The sequence below is a fragment of the Amblyomma maculatum genome, chromosome 1, assembly GCF_055883805.1.
Source record: "Amblyomma maculatum isolate TAMU_Amacu chromosome 1, ASM5588380v1, whole genome shotgun sequence".
NCBI lineage: Eukaryota > Metazoa > Arthropoda > Arachnida > Ixodida > Ixodidae > Amblyomma > Amblyomma maculatum.
Window position 1 is genome coordinate 256,265,929 of NC_139344.1, and position 14,911 is coordinate 256,280,839.

Below are 14,911 nucleotides of genomic sequence, written 5' to 3' on the forward strand. Positions count from 1 at the left end.
ATGAAGGATGAATAAATGATTAAATAAATGTGCCAGCTAGAGATCCAAGGACATACCATGACTACGCGGAATTGAATTTAATTAAATCTCAGCTGTCTGCTTTATTGAGCCAGTGGTAGTATTCGAGATCACTCAAACAGCCAAAGCTTTCTTCCCCGAAGCCTTCCTTTTGTTCAGACTAACTGGTGCGCCAGATGGCTGTCAGCAAGCAATTTCTCTGGCCTATCTCAAATGGTTTATTTTTAACCCTTAGCTGAAGTTAGCTTGGACATGCAGTATAAAATATGTAGGCTATCGTTTGGTGCCACAGGCTTAATAGCAAGAATCTGCACTGAGCACAACTCTCTGCAACATCAGTATTGCCCACATCCAGCCTTGGCTTCACGGGTTTGACTGTAATATATGCCGGACAACCCAGCAAGAGTGTATAGGCACCGCAGGGTGCCAGTGATGGCTTTTCACGCGGTATATCCTCACTTCTGCCGTTGATCATATATGTGCGTAGTCGCGCAGCAGGATGAGTTGCGGCTCGAAATGATGCTCACACACTGCCGATGTTTCTGTGAGAGGCTTCTCCTGCCTTCACAAGCTTCGTTTCCACTTTGTGCGATGTTTGTTGTCCCTCGGAGCAGCAAACAAAGGTGACTGGAGCACCCGGATAGCCGCGCTTCGGCATCTCGGAGCAAAACAGTGCGAGTTGGTCTTTTTCCTGGCCATTTCAAACTGCGCATGGTGCTTTTGAAGAGCTGAGATGTTTTAGTTGCTGTGATGTAAGGCAGAACTGAAAGTTCGAGGGCAAAATCGCAAGAATGTGCAGACTGCACAGCGCGCCAAGCCTTGACTTCCCTTTGCGGACGCGCACGCGGTCCTAGTAAACGTAACTGCAGCGCCACCAGCGGCGGTCAGTGGCGTCCGGCGTGCAAGAGGCGCCCATTTCCCTTCCGTTTGAGCCACTAGAAAGTATTCTAGTTCACTATAGTGAACATTAAGTCCAAATTTCCAGAGTCGTCCAGTGCAGCACCCTAATAGCATGTGTCGCTTCGGGACATTAAACCCTGTAAACTAAAGCAAACATCCTTCATGTGTGTATCATAACAAGCCCCTCATTTGGCGCAGTGGTTACGGCGCTCGACTACTGTTCCCAAGGACACGGGATTGAATCCCGGCCTCGGCGGCCACTTTTCAATGGAGGCGAAAAGCAAGGCGCCTGTGTGCTGTGCGATGTCACTGCACGTGACAGAACCCCAGGTGGTCGAAATTTCTGGAGTTCTCCACTACGGCGTCTCTCATAGCCTGAGTTGCTTTGGGACATTAAACCCCACAAACCAAACCAAACCAATCATTTAGCTACCCTTGGCTACTAAGAAGTGAAGTCAGGGTCAGGGTGGCCAAGGGCTTGTCAAGTAGCCTGAATAAACTTGTCGCTTGATTGACATAAAAAAAACAGACTGGAAGCAGGCATTCTTTAATAATGCAAAGTGAGCCACATTATGGTAACTGTGTACCATAAAATCTTCTTGTACAATTTCTATATGGGTACAGATAATGTTGATGCAATAGTTACAACTTGGAGGGAAGTAAAAATGTCTTTTAATAATGTTGAGTTTAAACTAAAGGAACCCGTTTTAATGCACTTGGTTTCGACAGGACCAGAGCCTGTGTTCAAATGCATCACGAATTCAAATTAGTGAGAATCCACTGTGCAGCCAAAAACTTGAAAAGCCTTGACTAAATGAGGAATTCATTTGACAAGGGATATTAATTGCTGGAGATGGTAATAATCATCTCAATTGTAGTGCGCGTATATATATATATACACACGCACATTCGAAAAAAAGTCAGACGTGGTGGAGGAAAAGAGAATGTATTTGACGTTTCGTCCACAGGACCAGCCTTCGTCGGAAGAAACTAGGTTACAGGCAGTGTCCTATAATTCTGCGCTACGACTGCTGCTGCTGCTAGTCATAATCTGTGAGTACTTGCCAAATGCGCTCCATCATAATCTGGTTATTTCCCTTTCATGGTCCGAACTGCGGTTACTACCTGTCCTAAGTATACATATTCGCCTATCAATTCCAGTGCTTCGCTAGCTATTGTAAACTGCTGTTCCTTCCAGAGGCTGTTGGACATTACTTTAGTCATCTGCATATTAGTTTTAGGCCTACCTTCCTGTTTTTTAGCTATTGTAAACTGCTGTTCCTTCCCGAGGCTGTTGAACATTACCTTAGTATCAGTATATATATATTTTAAATGTTCTGAATTGCACATTTTTGGTAATCAGGACAGTTCTGCCAAGGTTATTTAGAGTGAAACTTGTTACTTGACGGAAACATTGTTCACCAATTTTGTGCCTGCATCGATCTTGGTTTGACCATGTGGAACTTACCATCATCAGCTGGATAATACCCACTGCAGGGTGAAGGCCCCTTTCATATTACTCCAACTAACCCGGTCCTGTGCTAGCTGCATCCACTTGACCCCTACTACACTTTCCCTTGGAATCCAATTTGTTACTCTTAGCAATCATCGGTTATCCTCTCTTCACACTACACTACACTTTCCCTTGGAATCCAATTTGTTACTCTTAGCAATCATCGGTTATCCTCTCTTCACACTACATGCCCAGCCCATGCCTGTTTTTTTCTTCTTGATTTCCACTAGGGTGTCATTAACTCGAGTTGTTTCTCTGACCCACTCTGCGCGCTTCCTATCTCACAACGTTACACCTACAATTTTCTGTTCCATAGCTCTCTGCATTGTCCTCAACTTAAGTAGAGCCCTTTTCGTTAGCCTCCAAGTCTCAGCCCGATGGGTGAATACAGGTAAGATGCAACTGTTATATACTTTCCTCTTGAGTGATACCCATAAGCTGCTAGTCATAATCTGTGAGTACTTGCACAAATGCGCTCCATCATAATCTGGTTATTTCCCTTTCATGGTCCGAACTGCGGTTACTACCTGTCCTAAGTATACATATTCGCCTATCAATTCCAGTGCTTCGCTAGCTATTGTAAACTGCTGTTCCTTCCAGAGGCTGTTGAACATTACTTTAGTCATCTGCATATTAATTTTAGGCCTACCTTCCTGTTTTTTAGCTATTGTAAACTGCTGTTCCTTCCCGAGGCTGTTGAACATTACCTTAGTCTTCTGCATATTAATTTTAGGTTGACCTTCCTGTTTTTTCTGTTTAGGTCATCAATCATTTTTGCAATTCATCCCCTCAGTTAGCAAGGCAATGTCATCAGCGAATCGCATATTGCTGAGGTATATTCTTCATCAACCCTTATTCCAAACAGCTTCCAGTCCAAATATCTGCATACTTCCTCTAAGCAAGCTGTGAATAGTACTGGACAGGTTATGTTTCTTTGCCTAACACCTTTCCTTATGGGAATTGTATTACTTTCTTTATGCAGAGTTGCTGTGCAGTCACTACAGATATCTTCCAGTACCTATACATATGGCTCATATACACCATGATTTTGCAATGCCTGCTTGACTGCCAAGGTTTTGAGTCAATTGCTTTTTTGTAATCAATGAATACTATGTATAGGGGTTGGTTATATCCCAAGCATTTTTTTGTCACCTGGGTGATAGTATGGATACGATCGACAGTAGAGTACCCTTTCCGAAAGCCTGCTTGATCCTTCAGTTGATTAAAGTCTAAGGTTGCCCTGGTTTTATCAGCGATTGCCTTAGTAAATACCTTGTACGTAACAGTTAGTAAGCTGACTGGCCTGTATTTATTCAAGTCCTTTGCATCACGTTTCTTATGAATTAAGATGATGTTGCTCCTAAAGCTTTCTTAGCCTCATCCTTTGTTACTAGCGAAACGTCTAATTGCTCTTCACTGCTGCCAATTTCATTATTGTCCAGACTACTTTGGCTATTGTATAGATCAGTATAGAACTCTTCGACTACTTTGACTATCTTGTCCATATTAGTGATGACATTGCCCGCCTTGTCCCTTAGCGCATACTTCTGATCTATGCCAGTGCCTAATTTCCTCTTCATCGCTTTAAGGCTTTCACCGTTCTTTAGGGCATGCTCGATTTTCTCCATGTTATATTTTCTTGTGTCATGCACTTTGCACCTATTGATTAGCTTTGATAGCTCTGCCAGTTCTATCCTATCGGTTGGGTTGGAGGCTTTCATGCTTTGGCGTTTCTGAATTAAATCTTTCGTCAGCTTAGGTAATTTACTGGTATCCTCTTTAACTATCCTACCGCCTACTTTTGCCGCGCTCTCAGTAATGATATCTCTGAAGTTCATTTCTTCTGTGCTAAAGTCTTCTTCCTCGGTTAAAGCTCAATATCTATTCTGTAACGAGGTCCTGAGTTCTTCTACCTTCCCTCTCACCGCTAATTCGTTATTTATTTAGTTCTTACTAATCTGTCTCATTCCCTTTTCAGATTTAGACTAATTTGAGACCTTACCATCCTGTGGTGACTGCATCGCACCTTACCTCTACATCTGGCACAGTGCCAGGATTAGAACACAGTATGAAGTTAATTTAATTTTTAGTCTCCCCGCTAGGGCTTTTCCATGTTCACTTCCGATTCTTCCATTTGTTGAGGAAGCTATTAAGGATTCATAAGTTACTGCACTCTACAAACTCAACTAATGACTCCCCTCTGCTGTTCCTAGAACCAATGGCAAGAAGTAAATAAATAAATAATCTGCCCTACAACAGGTTTTCTACTGCATTCTTCGTTTCTGGAGAGCTACGACTGGTTTATTTTTTTGAATAGCAGTGCAATGGATATTCGAGATGTTATCAGAAGTTACAAAAAGCCTCCCTAGAGCATGAGAAGAGTCTGTCTCAAGGCCATGTGCAAAGACTGTGGCGTTGTAGTTCATAGTCTACAGCCATGGGCTTCAACCGCCAAGGTTACAAATATTTCAACATTCTTTATGCCAGCTGTCACTGTCGGTACTGAAAATTTCTGCACAAAACTGTCCACGTTTAGCAGCAGCGTTGGATCGCACCTGCCTCTGATGAGTTCGACCATTGTTGTTTTTTGCGCCTGTAAAGTGCACTTTGCTTAAGAATGGTTGCACTGAGGTGCAACATCTATTGTCGAGTGTAGAGAGAGAGGGAGAGAGAAATATTCATAAAATAGTCCAACGCAAGTTAAGCTAGATGTTGCTTTTGCTGTTAATTGATAGTGCATAAGAACTAAGTATTATTTCTTAATTTCTCCAACTTGCAATATCCACCTTTTGGTGCTGGAATGGTGTAAAAGGCCAGAGGTTGGCATAAGTGTCTGATTTACAGTGATAAACAGCTCCCAAAGCATACAATACGCTGTTTCGAATCCTGTGAGCATCATGCTCGCAGCATCATAAAAATAAAAATAAATACCACTACCTGGTCTCCAGCCGACTTTTTGTCTACCTTGGCATTGAAGTCGCCCATCAGTACAATATATTGCGTTTTTGCTTTCCCAATTGCCGATTCTACATCTTCATAGAAGCTTTCAGCTGCCGGGTCATTATAATTAGTACATGTAGGTGTGTAGGCCTTTACAGCCTTCATTTTATATTGATTATTAAGCTTAAATGCAATGCTTACCATCCTCTCATTAATGCTATAGAATTCATCTATGTTACCAGCTATACAGGGTGTCCAAGCTAACTTTAGCCAAGGGTTAAAAAATAAAACATTTGAGGTAGACCAGAGAAACAACTTGTATACAGCTGCCAGCCATCTGGCGCAACACAGGCAATTTTTATTTTGCAACTAAGTGATTAGTAATTAAGATCATTTTTCTAATTTACTAACCATTACCATTCGCTCAAACCACAGTTGAGAGCACCACAATTGTGGCAGGGGTAACTCCCTATACCTCCCAGCGGCCACGAATTACAGACGCTAGCGCCAAACTCCCCATTATAGGATTACAGCGGGAGGGGGCGCTTAAAAAATGGACTTGACAGGGGAGGCTGTATAGTGGACTGGTAAAAAAAAGCGGTGCGTTGAAGGGGGTGTCGGTAGGTTGCTTCAAACAGCGCGGGTCGCGCGCTCGTGTGCGCTCGCGCCCGAGAGAACGCTCTGCTCGTGGATTTTCTACCGCATCATCGTTCAGCCGCGGCGCGACCGGCTCGCGGCAGGAACAGTGTGATGGAAAGAAAAACCACAAGCATAGCGCTATCGAGGGCGCAGGCGCTCGCAAGCAAGCGTACCCGACCGCAGCAAGAAATAGCACAGAGAACAGCAGATATCGTTTCTCTTTTTTATTAGCTGCACGTGAAACAGAAAATGAAAAGATGCGACGAGGTATCCCTCACACACACACACTTTACATAGCCAACAATTTACAGTAGTGTTCTGTGTTCTGCGCTAACATTGTAATCTTGCATGCTTGCTTTATCACTACAAAAGAACCCAGTTTGCCGGCACTGCTTCTGTCAGCATGTGTACAGTTGATATGAAATTAAATTAATGATGCACATATTCATTCTACGCATTCCATACCATCAAAGCAATGTAGAAACATGAGCAAATACCTGCGTTCTAGATACCTAGTGGTTGGTATTTGATGCTCATATGTCACTGTGCTATACATAACCAAAATGCATGATTAAAAATTCACACTACCCTTCCTGGAAGAACCGTCTTCTTCAAAACGCACTTACGTCTCTCCACAGTACATGAAGGTAACAAGTTCAACAACACGAAACACAGCGGATATCGTCGACTGTAATGGCCAGCACAATCAGCAGACGAGATGGGTCCACGGAACTGGAGGTGCACGCAGACAAGTCTCTCGTCTCACGAAGGGGCGAAGAGCCAGCAGGAATGAGATGCACAGAGTAAAAGAACCGCGACGAAAAATCGCGACTTTGACCGATAAGCCAACACGCAGAGAATTCACACCACTAGGCTACGCAGACGACTGTTCTAATTCAAAACGAGCAGAGTCGTAACGGTTGCAGCGGTTCACACGAGGATGAAGCAAGCCACGCAACGGAGTCGGCGGCGCCGTCAGTGCGAGGGGAAAATTTAGGCGCGAGGGAGAAGTCCTCCTCCCAGCTTTTTCTTTCCTCCTTTCGCCCCTGCTTGGGAGAATTAGACGGGACGGAAGTGCCGCTGACTTTCCGCGGCCTGATTGGGGTGCACAAATGCGCCAGTCACGTGATGTTTTTTGTATTTTGCATGCTTTTTTTTTTAGAGCTTGAAAAAAATGCATGCGTTAGGCTTTCTTTATCAGAAGTAAATGAAATGGAGGTTTTAGAAGGTGCTCTCTAACTTTACAAATCTCATTTATTCATTAGAAAAATTATTTTAAATAATAATTAGTAACTTGAAAAATAGAAATTGCCTGTGGTGCACTAGATGGCTGTCAGTTTTATAGACCCTATTCACTATCTGGCTTAGCAGACGGCAGTTGTGGCAACCCTGCATTGTGGAGACGCTATAACGTTGGGCGGTTCGAAACTTGGCGCTGGTCTACCCGTGTCCTCCCTGCTGCGCGCCCTTCATTTGTCGGACACTTGAGACGGCGTTTGCAACGCCGTCCAACCAGAGCTCGGATTTCACCGACGCTGTGCCATGATTCGCCGTAGGCCGTTTCTCTCTCTCATTCTTTCCCCCTCTCCGATGTTGCATTGTGTGTGCCATGGTTGCCAGTAAAACTGCAATGACGTCACATGAATAAGCTCTATACAAGCGGTTTCTCTGGCCTACCTCAAATGCTTTATTTTTTAACCCTTGGCTAAAGTTAGCTTGGACATCTTATTCGCAAAGAACCTTACTCCTAGTTCTTGTCTCTCTGGTAAACCTTGATAACACAGTACATGCCTGCCTCATCTGGCTTCCTAACCTCACTAAGCCCTATGATATCCCATTTCATGCCCACTAGTTCCTCGAAGAGTACTGCTAAACTAGCTTCACTAGCTAGGCTTCTAGCGTTAAATTTTGCCAGGGTCAGTTTCCAATGGCAGCCTGTCCGTAACCAGATTCTTGGCACCCTCCGTTGCATTACAGGTCGGACCACCGCTGTGGTCAGTCGATCTGTAGCCATTGGGGACTGAGGGTTGAGGGTTTATCAGAGTATTCATAGGAGGTTGCAGCCAGTTACAGTTAAACCTGGTTATAACAAAACTGCAAAATGTCCGCAATTTTTCGTTACATCCAGGTTTTCTTTATATGCAGTTTTTGCGTGAAGACTTAAAATGACCCCACCGGGGTGGCACAGTGGTTACGGCGCTCGACTACTGTGCCCCAGGAAGCGGGATCGAATCCCGGCCTCGGCGGCTCCGTTTCGATGGAGGCGAAATGGAGTGGCATCCGTGTGCTGTGCGATTCCAGTGCAAGTTAAAGAACCCCAGGTGGTCGAAATTTCCAGAGGCCTCCACTACGGCGTCTCATAGCCTGAGTCGCTTTAGGACGTTAAACCCCACAAACAACAAGACTCAAAATGACGATGCAGAATGAAAGCCAGTTTAAGAATTGATTGTAAGGGAAACCACCTTGAAAGTATTTACAGTAAATTAGAATTATTAGAAGTTATAGATGCGGTGAAATGTTTCGTGATTGGGCTGAGGGAGCGATGCGACAGCGGCAGCTGCCTCCATCTCCGCTGCAGCTAGCACAACACGTCGACGATGGAGTGGGGAAAGGAGGGTGGGCGGAGGAGTCAAGGGGAGAGCACGTGCATTCATGGTACATGCTACCGCCGAGCGAGGAGGCTCCTGAGTCTTCGCGCACGTTCCTGCTCGCAAACCACCTTTGCCCCAGGAAGCCGACTTGCCTGCGTCGCCGCTGCCGCTGTTCTTTCTACCGACGCGCAGGAGATCGCGAGCAACTGCATGGCAGCAATCGACATACACTGCGTGTAACTGCTTGGCCAGTGTCTTTTTTTCCTTTATTCTGTTATCTTCCGCTGGTTTTGAGCATTAAAGGGACACTAAAGAGAAAAAATGAAGTGGGCTTGCATCGATAGAATGCCAGTTACTGGTTACAAAAAAGGCACTCTTACTGATAACAGAGCTGTTATAAGGTAGTAAAGAGGAAGAACAGGAGTACAGGTAGTGCCGCCACAGCCGAAACGGCCGAGGCTCGCAACTACAAATCATGTGACGCGAAAAGGATCCTGGAGGTGGACAAATGCGAATTATGTTGACCGTTTGAATGCGGTAGTCAGTTTTGTCTCGAATATAACATGCTTTTATCACACTTTATAACGACGGTGAAAAGACGAAAAGACAAAGTAAATGTTGGAAGGTAAATATAAAAATATACCTCTTTCATCCGCTTGTCGGTAGATGCCGCTAGTCTCTCAGCTAACACGGCACTACAGGTGTCCACTTCAGTTTCGGTGATGTTCCGGCTCAGGCACTTTGTGCGTGCTCGAATAGTTTGGTTTGGGCCTGCGGTGCCTGAAATACGAGCTCGGAGCAGCAGATGCGCCTCTCTGCACGTTTCTGCGAAGCATTCTCCGCTCCCCGTGCGGCAGCAATCACGGAGTCTCCTCTTGCGTCATAGTGTGCGTCTCCTACCCGACTACGTAGTAGGAGAAAACAGTTTGAATTCGACGGGCGGGAACGAAAAAAAAAACCGACTTCTTATCGCAATATCTCAGCAATGATTCGATTTTTTGCTGCCGGATATGTGGCGACAGTGTCACCAAATGCCGTTTATTAGATTTTGATAGCATATTTGGGTGTCTTTAGTGTCCCTTTAAGTATTGTAGTACCACGTTCCATAAGTGGAAGCAGCGAGATTACTGCGTTTGCCCCGTATATGCGCCGTCGGCTGGCACGTTGTATACTCCTGTCGCTCTTTGCTATTGTAAATGTTCCTCTCATGTCAGTTTGTGTTTTTTTGTTATGAAACTTGCAGGAATCTTTAAATTTGCAGTAATTCAGCACTAAGAGATAGTTTTCACCGCGAGTTCGTTATATCAAGGCCAACCCCCGCAACACTTTTGTTGCATGGAGTTTTTAAATGCACGCACTTCAATGGGGGCGGCATTGGGAAAATGGACAACTTCGTAATATCCAGGAATTTGCTACATGGAGGTTCCTTACAAAGATGTTTAGCTGTACTACACGAGAGTGGCCAAATCCTGTTCTGGTGAGGGAACGAGTTTCTGGAGGTGTTCACAGGCATCAGTTTGCGCCTTCTAGTTTTGATGGAGGCAAGAGAGAGTGACACCCATGTGCTGTGTGATGTCAGTATGCGTTAAAGAACCCCGGGTGGTTGAAATTTTCGTAGTCTTCCACTACAGTGTCTCTCATAGCCTGAGTTGCTTTGGGATGTTAAACTCTGCAAACCAAACAAGCCCAAACCTGTTTATGTAATTTCGTCATCACGCGGGTTTTTTTTTCTTTCTTTTCTTTTAGTGCGGTGGAAAATTGCACGGCACCGAGATTCGAACCACAGTTCTCTTGCATGCGAGGCAGATGTTCTATCTCTACACCACCGTTGCACTTAGAGCCTATAGGGTTCTACATGCAGAAGTGGCGTAGACCATATCAATGAAAAAATACTCTTCAGAGCAAAGTGGATTCCAACTTAAGTGTTCCTCATGGGAAGTGAGCGCGGAACCTCATAGCTATCATCGCAGCTATCAGACTGCGTGCTTTAATGCCACTCTCTTGCGTTGTGCGTTGCATGTCTTCATCAACTTCTCAACACAAAGCAAAATCGTGAGCTGACAACGCTAAATGCATGGTTTCACATGCCTTTTTGGCTCAACTATATTAAAACACCAGTTTTTCCCAAACGTTGGCAGTGTTGTTTTTTCTGGGTGGACTGTTTTTGCGCTGTTTCTTTTTGTTGTTGTTACAGCATTAAGGCCTCTGTTCAGCGGAAAACTCGGCATCAGCATTTTAGTACTTTGAGTGAAAAATGACTAGCATGCCTCCGGCAGGTTGTATAGCAAAATCTCTTCAATTAGACCCCAGTTATTTCAGATAATTCAAACTATTATCAGCCCTGATCAATGCCCTTATAAGTCTATGGCATGGTATGCTTGTTAATTCAGAAGTGAAAGAGCTCGCTCCGGTTGGTTCGGATGGGGAGGTCACATCCTGGTATGACTTGGACAACCAGCAATCACTGAAATAATTTTCCTGAAACTGAATTGCACAGAACAGTGATATACACACACTTTATTCTATTGTGGCAGGCACAGCAATGATTGAAAGTTCCCCATTTCCAAAATAAAGCTCCGTTGCTAGTTCCGGTATCGCTTTCCTTAACTTTACACCATCCTGCAGCTGCGATAGCATCAGCTAGTCTTGCTCTTATTGACGCGTCAGCGATTTCATTTTTGTTTTGTGATGGTGTCATGCTGTTCTAATGCCTACACATAGATCCCTCGCATACATCCATATGCTGCCTTCAGTGTGCTAGTGCTAAAGCTGCGCATAGGTCACGTGCGGTTTCATTACACTGCGCGCTTCACCGCAATGCCTATGATTTTCGCCTGTATAGTTTGGAGTAATTCTTCAATTTTTTTCGATAGTATGCACAAAACAAATCGGTTGAAGAAACTGGTGAAAATGGTCGTCCTCACTTGGGTTTCATTTCGTATGCAGTCATGCAGATGAAATTAGTGTGATGCAAACAGATTTTGGCAGTTTTTTTCAGGCCCATTTGCTAATTAAAGCTTTTATTTAATTTGAACACTTAGTGTGGTTCCTTGAAGGCTAAATTAATGAGTCTACTGTAGTTGGCAGGTGACATAGTCAGGCGCTAATTGGTCAGCAAGTTGTGTGAGGCCACGAGTCCATATGACATGGCCAAGTTTACAGGAACCTTATGGAGGGTGAAATGGGCATTGAATCCAAGAACCCTTTGATCCCAAGTCACACTGCTCTTGATCCACTTAGTCATATTGGCAAGTGCACACTGTTCTATTTTCTTTTAGAAGTGCTTGTCATAATTATATTTTGCACTCTCTCCACTGCATCCTTAAATAAAAACTACCCCTCCTTTCGCACTGCGAGAGGCATGCTTTCAGATTTTGCCACTAGATGGCGGCATAGTGTTTGGAATTCCTTGAATGGTGCGATGATAGTGCCCACTATAACTTTCGTCGATGAGGCGTGCGTTATTGTGCCGTAACAGCCTTGAGTGTAAAAGTGAAAAGGATGCTACTCTAAGCAAAAAAATGTCTAATTACTGTCTGGCGAGTGAAATTTATATTTGTTTTCGGTACGTCTTTTTTGCTGACCACTAGTCATCATCGTGGTCGCTGCTTGTGGTTTCCAGCATCGGACCACATAAAAATGGGTGCATGCACTGATCGAAAAATTCTCGTTAAAAATTTTCTGCAGTGTTTCTACCAAAATCGCTATGGAATCGAGCAGTTTAGATATCAATCTTATCATTGCGGCGAAAAAAATTCGAGACCTAAATTCTAATGTTCTGTCTCTTTAAGAGATTAGTGACTAAGCAAGTAGCAAAGTTCATCTATGCAAACGAGGATCTGTCAAGGTAGCTGTAGATGGAAACCATTGATGCTGTTGTGCCGTACGTTTAAAGGCAGAGTCACATGTCCCCCCCCTCTCCCCCCACTATTTTAACTATTTTTACTCATCAGCCGGTGCAGACTGAGCATGCTCCCTCTCGTATTCAGATATGTGGCGCAACAAACACAAACACAAGAGAAGATACACAACACACGCGCGTGTGGTTGTGTATCTTCTCTTGTGTTTGTGTTTGTTGCGCCAGATATCTGAATACGATGCAGCACCAACTAGCCCCTCAAGCCGTTATTTTGATGCTCCCTCTCCCCTGCCCTTGTTCGAGTTGGAGTATGATGTGGGGATTTTCTGGTTGCAGTAAGCTAGCTGTGCTTGGGGCAGATATTTTGCAGTTTGTTCTTATAATAGCCTTTATTCATTTCACCGGAAATGTCCCTGTTGGGCTTAAAGTCATGGTCTGAACCATAGTTGTAGGTCCCCTTGGGTCACTGTTTGAAGACATTGGTTGCAGCTTCTACACATTGCCTAATCTGTGACTCCTCTTACTGCAGGCTTTGCTATAGCCAGAGGGAGTTACCCTGCAACTGATATCTGCATGCTTTACAACACGTTGCAGTGACTGATCGGATTGGCGTGACACAATGACACCTGCTGGCTGCAGCGCTTCTACTTGAAGAACCGTGCATCAACTCTGCTCTTCACTTTGGCAGCGGTGGTTGCAGCTTCGACACATTGTCTAATCTGTGGCTGCGCTTACTGCAGGTTGGTGTTAATTTTTTTTGTGTGGTGGTATTCTTGCTATTAGCTGCTGCCACTGCTGCTACTGTTTTTTGTGCTTGATTGAGTTATGCCAACATTTGCTGAACTGTCCAAGAAAGTTAGGACCCTTAGGGATGAAATAGCTTTAATGAAAGAAAGCCTTAGCATGTCCAACAAATTGTATGAGTCTGTAAAGCAGAGATAGGACGTGCTGAAGAATGAAAACAACTCAGTGAATGGTTTGTTTCACTTGAGCAATACTCACGCATAGACAATTTAAGCGTAAAAGGAGTCCCCTGCACTGAAAATGAAAACTGTCTTGAAATTGTGTTGGCCATTGTTGAGAAAGTTGCATGTCCCATTTTGGCTGTCGATATTGACACTGTTCATGATATGCCTGCTTAAGGATGGAACCAATATTATAGCACGTTTCTGCTCGAGAATGAAGAAGACTGCATTTGTAGAAAAGCCACAAGGCTGACAATGACATTGTTTTTTTTTCAGCAGAAAACGATAAGCCGCTGTATGTCAGTGGCCATCTGACACCTGAGAAGAAGCGCTTGTTTGGCAGTCCCCTTGAGCTGAAAAATAAAGCAAATGGATTGAAATTTTTGGGAGTTGATACTGCATTTTTCAGGTCAGTAAAACAAGAACAGTTGTTTTTTTTTTTTGGATAGAAAGCGAGAGCGACCTAGGAGCCATCACAGACCGTTCCGTCCTTTTTTCCTTCGTGTTCTTAAAGTTGCATAACCATGTTTATGACTGTTATGTTTACTCATGCCTTCAAATGCATACATTGTTAAAAAATATATTGCCATTATTATCAGTAATACACTGTAATATCCGTAGTCTTTGTAGGCATCATGATCTTGATACTTTTCTTTTAATCTTTTAACAACACGTTCTCGCTCGTATGTTTATCAGAAACATGGCTACCACCTAACGAAGAAAGTCTGTGCAGTTTACAAGTCTATATTTCTAAGTTTTCTAGTCCTGATGTTTGCCGTAGCAGAGGCTCTGCCATATTCATGAAATAATTGTTGCTATACATGGGTCGTGCTGATCTTGCTTTTAACCTTCCACAATGCGAGTCTGTTTGGTTAGAATTTGATCATAAATTTATGCCTATCAATAATCGTGATACTATAGTCTCTTTCATTTAGCGTACACCATCTTCGTACTCTGTCTTCTGTTCCCAATTCGGCAACAGTCTTTAATACCTTAATCAATGAAAATAAGAACGGGGACATATAAGTATCAATACTATCAATTCTAGCAGTCCATCTCGAGCTGGCTGTATAAGGTGTTTCCTCGGTTGCAGTCTCTCATCCTTAATTGAACCCCCACCAGATGTAAGGCTTCTGGTCCTAGCACATTAAATGACAATATTCTCTCCAATATGACCGTAGATCATACTGCCGCCGTAATTCAGTACCCTGTCATTTAGCACTACCCTATTTTTTGTTTATTGGTTCTGCCAAGTATCTCATTCGTAAACCATTGACTAAAACAGTAGTAAAGCCTCGTTGATATGGTTTTGAAAAAATCCCGAGAAAAAAAAGCATATTAACCAAGCAAACATATGATTTGAATGACCTAATGTTTAAAAAACTAACTGCTGAATGAGGTACAAAGGCATTTAGAATTGAGATCCGCACTGCATAAAAATGTAAATTAGCATTTATGGACATGGAGTATGCAGAGCTCCTTTTTT

The 14,911-nt window shown here is 43.7% G+C and overlaps 1 protein-coding gene across 15 annotated transcripts in view; it reads left to right on the forward strand.

The window, feature by feature from the left end:
- The window catches only part of LOC146206288 (uncharacterized), an 84,417-nt gene that overhangs the window by 17,203 nt on the left and 52,303 nt on the right, over positions 1–14,911 (forward strand). For 5 of the 15 annotated variants that reach the window (XR_014704422.1, XM_084590901.1, XM_084590900.1 and 2 more), the window contains exons 3-5: positions 1,887–1,971; positions 13,055–13,200; positions 13,702–13,834. The exons of 4 other annotated variants lie outside the window; for them this stretch is intronic. The gene's annotated coding sequence lies outside the window, so the exon portion shown is untranslated. Of the gene's footprint in view, positions 1–1,886; positions 1,972–2,747; positions 2,823–11,763; positions 11,850–13,054; positions 13,201–13,701; positions 13,835–14,911 lie in introns of all 15 variants that reach the window. 6 more of the 15 variants (XM_084590909.1, XM_084590904.1, XM_084590903.1 and 3 more) reach the window with 5 other exon arrangements.